Genomic DNA, 6,000 nt, shown 5'->3' on the forward strand with positions numbered 1-6,000 from the left:
CCTTGTCCGCCAGACCGGTCTGTTGGCTCGGAATGTGTCGCAATACTGACCAATCACCAGCGCCGTATGGCAGTCCACACCGCAGGATCGAAAAAGTCGTTTGGTCGCTCAATGAGAGTTTCGCCGGTGAACCTAGCGCTGAGACGGAGAAGATGTGGAAAAGCCTGATACCAAAAGGACGAGCATTCGTCCAACACCCAAAGCTAGCAAAAGACATCAAATCCATGTCCGTCTTCCACGAGTTGCACTGTCTAGTAAGCCCTCTTCCTCTCCCACCGCGGTAAAACACCCCGCTAACCAAGCCCAGCACGGCCTCCGGCAAATGTACTACAAAAAATCCTACCTCCTCTCCAAACACCAACACCACGAATCCCAACGCTCAGCACTGAGCCCGCCTCACATAAAAGTCGAAACCACCTCCACCAGCCACGAGCACCCCTCCGCCCCCACATTCACACCAAACCCCTTCATAGAAGCCCTTCTCAGCTCTGGCGAAGAGCACGACGATCCCGATCATATCCAGCACTGCTTCGAGTACCTGCGCCAGGCCCTTATTTGCGCTGCAGATACCAATCTGGAAGACACAAAGGAAGAGGTTGATGAAGATGGGGTGTTGGGGGTTGCGACGAAGGGGTGGGGGACGGAGAGGGTTTGTAGGGATTTTGAGGCGGTGAAGGAGTGGGCGGTTAGGTGGAGGGTGGGGGATTATTGGGGGATTACTTGAGTGATTGAGTGCTGTTGTTCTCGTCGCTAGGACGCTGTCTCTCGTTGTCGAATTTCAGTCGTGCGGTGCTGGCTTCGCGTTATTGTAGTGGGTGTACGTAGGATATAGAGTATTTGGCGAATATGGCTGCGCTAAAATTGTATCTATTGTCACTAGTTAGTGCCTTGCTTGTATTTCGTCGTCAGACATCTCAACGAAAAATTGATGCGTCTACGCCGGGACATCCTGTTATGCTTACATCGTTACAGACACCCCCATACGTGCTCGACCTAGCCGAGTAGAAACGTTTGCATCTCTGGATTATTGAAGTCCCTCGCAATTTCCTCATCGCTGTACGAGTCGAGATCTTCCAGTACTTTCTCCAATGTCAGAGCTCCATTGTTGTCTTTGAACAAGAAATTATACATGCCCGCATACGTCTGTAGGTACTCGAAATGACCAATCCGTTCATAATGAGTGCCGTGATTTCGGAGCAGCATTACAACCATGGATCGAGCTTCGTCATCTTCCGGAATTAACGCACAGGGGATTCGAATCAAATCAAGGGAAAGGTCTGGCTCCGAGTCCCACCATGGCAGCATATTTGCGTATACCTCGACATCTTCACCAGTCGAAACTCGCACATGAAATCCTGCGCGAGGTTCCACGAGATAGGGTACCTCATCGGATACTACACTTGACTTGTCGATCGAAAGCAGTTCGCTTGCCGAGAAATAACGAACTTCGATCCAACTGAGCTTTGCCGTGATCTTAAGGTAACGCGACTTTTCCAGACTTTCCGCGCCGGCTCGCTGGTGTGGATCCTCCTTTATTTTGGATAGTTGGATGAACTCGCTATTGTCCCAAACTTCGACTTGGAATGACTGCGAGATCACGGGCGACGGGCGGTCCCCATAATCGACGACCCCTTCCCAACCCAAAGGAGACCAGCTAGGAAAAGCCTTCCGCCGGAGACATGGCTGGTCGTGAAACCAGTTCAACGTAATAGCCAAGAGTGGAGACGCATGAATCGAGGATAGGTCGCCAAAGGTGACTCCCCATGTATGGAAGATAGGACTTTTAGCCTTGGTAAACGTGTTCAAGACGCCAACTATGCCGTTCAGTGCGTCTGAGTCGAATGTCAATTTGCGGCGCGTATATTCTCTGAGAATGCCTTTGCCAAGGCCCCATTGCAAGCTTTTAAGGGAGTCAGAAAGGCGTCCCAGATTGCTGTGCAATATCTGTTTGGAACCTGTCTCGGCGTCGCAGTACAATCCCTCATCAGAAATGTAGATGAGCCGGGTATCTGTAAAGTATAGCCTGCGTCTTGATACGTAGCCTTCCTGGAACGTCCAAGCACGTGAGGACCAGACTGAATGATATATTTCACCGACATCCCAGGCGTAGGTGGTAACAAACCGTAGACGTCCGATCGTTACATCATGTCCAAGGTGCTTGCGGTCGCGTCCAACACCAGGCAGGCCATATGCTGAGTTTGCGCCCGCCGCCGCGATGAGCGTGAGTTCTGCCGAAGAGTATATATCACCCATCTGGTTTATCTGATCATGCTTGTCTGCAGCGCTCGTTTGGTCGATGCACTAGGTACCGCGTCAGCCGCGGTCCACCGAAGAAGGCACGCAATCAACGTACGTATTTGTCGACCCACAGATATCGATACCCCAGCATGAGAGTGGCATCGATACTGTTGCCGACAGTAAGTGGCAATTGGTCTAGAAGCGCAGAAGAGCTTGGAGCCTGGTAGGTTCCTGACATTCCCCAAACATATGAGAGAGCGACGTAGACAGAATTTTGTGGGGCCGGGATTACGCTCTTGGTGACACAATCGATGAGGCGAAGGTTCTTAAGCACCTTTGAAGAGCGGGCAGTGCAACCTGGATGCGACTCTTTGCAGGCATCAATCCATGTCTTGGCCTGTTCGAAATCGACACGTTTGGGTGGACGCTGTCTTGTGGGTGTCTTTGGAATAGCCATATCATCATATACAATGAGTTCAGGCTTCAAAGTTTCGAAATCGCCCCCCATCGAGTACTGAAATGTGATACACCCCAGGAGACCCGATCCAGGGATGGCGTGATCCCACCACACGCGAGCAAACGCGTACCGTGAGCGGTGCACATCTATAGCGGTTTGCAGGATCTGACAAGTAGGACAGTGCCGATTTGTTAAGGGCTGTGATAAGTCTTGGATTTCAATTAGTAGCGTCGCGGCATGACATGGGTTTGCCTTCTCGAGATTTTCGAACTTGATAGGCGAACAACGCTCGCACGTGTGAGTCTCATCGTCGACTGACAAGCTTGCGGTCTCATCCCGCATGGTGAAACTGCTATCCATCTCGAAGTAACGATATGGGTCTCCACGTTGCGGGAAACAACGACTCGCTTAGAGCGAGAAGGTGCAGGACATCAGCAGAGGGATGCGTCGCACAGGCCGCGAGAAAACGTTAAGAGGGAAAGCAAATCCAACAAAAATCGTAGTCAGCAGGCGAAGTAGGATATATCGAGATGAAAGTTGGTGGGGAAGGCTGGCAGGCAGCAGCAGCTCAAGCTGGGAAATGACGCCCCAGACCGTTTGCCGCTTTACCCAATCCGGACGAGGCTGAGCAACACCGATGATGCTGCATAGCCACCACGGTCACAAGCGCGTTAATGATCGAAGAAGCATCAAGTTCGCGAGAAGATTATATTACGAGAAGAAGTATATTCTGAAGCGCGAAACTGTGTGCGAAGCTCTCTAGCCAAGAAGAAAGGTACGTCTTTCAGCGACTTGATCCCAGGCACCTGGCTCTCCGGGTGGGACGAATTCCCAGAGGTCAGAGTCGCTGTATTTATACTCTCCTTTCTTGTCGAAAGCATATATATGAAGTTCGAAAATACCGATTCGCTCGTAGGACTTTTCTTTCTGCTGGAGAACGAGTAACAAAGGAATTTTAAGCGCAAAAGAACTCCAAGACTCAGAGCCGATCTCAGGAGGCGTCATCGTAGCGCATACAATGGGTAATGTGGTATCCAAAGCTGTATCATCATCCAGATGCAGCTCAAGGAGTGGACTTTGCACGTCTCTGTTCGGCCGAACCTCCCCCTGATCCTTGACTTCCTTTTGTCTGATAAAGGTAGGTTGGAGGAAGTAACTAAGACTGTCGTTACGGCACCAACTGTGAAGCTCGACTCGTACGACATCCGTCGTAATCTCCAGATATTGAGATCGATGAGCGACATCTCGGCAGTATGTATAGTCTAGGTCGCAGGTACCGTTGTCGAGTTCCTGATATCTTTCGCCCGACCAATACTTGATCATGAAGTGGGGTGTAACTTCTGGATCGCCGCAATGGTAGATTTCTCCTATCCATCCTAGAGATGACCAGCTCGGGAACTCAGGAAGACGACGGGCGCTCCGGGGATGGTACCAATTCAGATAAATGGACCCGATGCTATCGATGGTGTGAGCATCGTTCGATCTTTGGACAATAGTGAAAGGAACTCCCCAGATGTGATAGACCGGTGAACTACCATTCTTCAAAACGTTCAAAATACCGACAATAGCGTTTAGCATGTCGGACTCATGCCCTCGCACCCGTCTCGAGTATGTGCACATGATGTTAGCGGCATCAAGCAGACTTGCAACTCGCGAACCGAATGCTGTTCGGACATGCTCCTCGTCGGCGTCTTTTCTAGGGGCATAATGCTTCTCCCAAGGGTTCGGAGCAGATTCAGGAATCGAAGAGAAAGTCTTGCACTTGATCACCGCTTCGCGCTCGGTGAAGCACAGAAGTCTCTTAGAGAGATATCCTTCTTGTAATGTCCAAGCCCTTGAGAACCACGGGGAATGTGAAAGATATTGTAGAGTCGTACTAGGTAACAGACAAAGCAGCCGAGAGCATCCAACTGGCTCTCGAGCTGACAATACTGTGCGATCTCTGCTGATGCCAACGAGGCCATATGAGGGGTCCACACCCGCTGCAGCAACAATGGTTAATTGCGCACTAGCATAGATCTGGCCCATCTGACTAACTTGTATCTCTTTATCGTATAGATCGTCTTGATTGATGCACTGATTTGTCAGTTCAGATCAATTGTGTATTCATGTCGTCTTACATATCTGTCGACCCATAGATACTCGTACCCAAGTTCGCGGGTGGTTCTCACGGCGTCCTCTATCGTCGGCGGAAACACGATACGTGATCCTAAGACGTAGCTATCTGCAGAAAGCTCGCCCCATACGTAAGAAAGTGCGACAAACGAGCAGCCCATCGGTGCCATGACGACGGTGTTGTCAACACAATCGATGACCCGTAGATCCAGGAGCTGGGGCGATTTTTGCGGCTCGCAGGATTGGTGTGACGCTTTACATGCTTCGAGGCGTCGCCTGATCAAAGCAAAGCTGACGCGCTCTAAGACTACTGGTAGGCGGGCCGTCGCGTCCTGTCCGACAGACGCCTCGGTCGAGAGAATCAGCTTTCCAACGTGACCTCCTGGTCTTGCCCACAGTTCCACTGATCCCAGGCAATCATCTCCGCATTCAGAACCTTGGACCCAATACATAGTCACTAAGGATCGGGGATGAGCGTGTTGTACGGGTTGTGCGAGGATAGTGTATGCGATGAGATGGCAAAGCCGACAGGGCGAGGTCTGAAGATCACTCAAAGTCGGCTGCTCGTCACGCCAGAACCGTGCATTCAAAGTCAGCTGCTCGTCACGCCAGAACCGTGCACTCCTCTCCTCTTCTAAGCAATCCCACGGAATGCTGGCACAGCGAGAACACAGATCTGCCGCCGAGTCTTCCATCTCGTCCGAAGTCAGCCCCTCAAGGCCTCCAGCGCGTCAATGTCGTGCGTTGATGGAGCGGTACCGTTCGTTATCAAGTATCCGCTGAGCGTCGTTGGAAGCTGAGTAAATTGGCGTCTGATGCGTGAGTGGGGGGTAGAAGAAAGAAGGCCGAAGGCTGAAGACCGAAGGCGATATCTGACCACCTGCGGCTAGCCCAAAGCATTCGAGGCGAAGTTCACCCAATCAAAGGATGCACCAACACCACGAAGCGGGGTGTCTCTGCGATCGGTATGCGCAGTGGCGCTGCTTTGCACATAAGGCTCTGGTCGTTGACACCAGACAGAAACTTGGGAAGTTGGTAGCAATTTAAGCCACCAGAAGTCTATATGACTGACGAGTTCAGTTTTACGAGTAATTACTTGTATTCGATGAGTCATTAAAGTATACAATAACCAAGGGCTGCCTGAAAGTAGAAAAGAAGAGAAATTGGGCTTGAAGCTTATCGCGCATGCA

The sequence above is a fragment of the Alternaria viburni genome, assembly GCF_023758015.1.
Source record: "Alternaria viburni strain BMP 2772 chromosome Unknown scaffold_4, whole genome shotgun sequence".
Classification (NCBI taxonomy): domain Eukaryota; kingdom Fungi; phylum Ascomycota; class Dothideomycetes; order Pleosporales; family Pleosporaceae; genus Alternaria; species Alternaria viburni.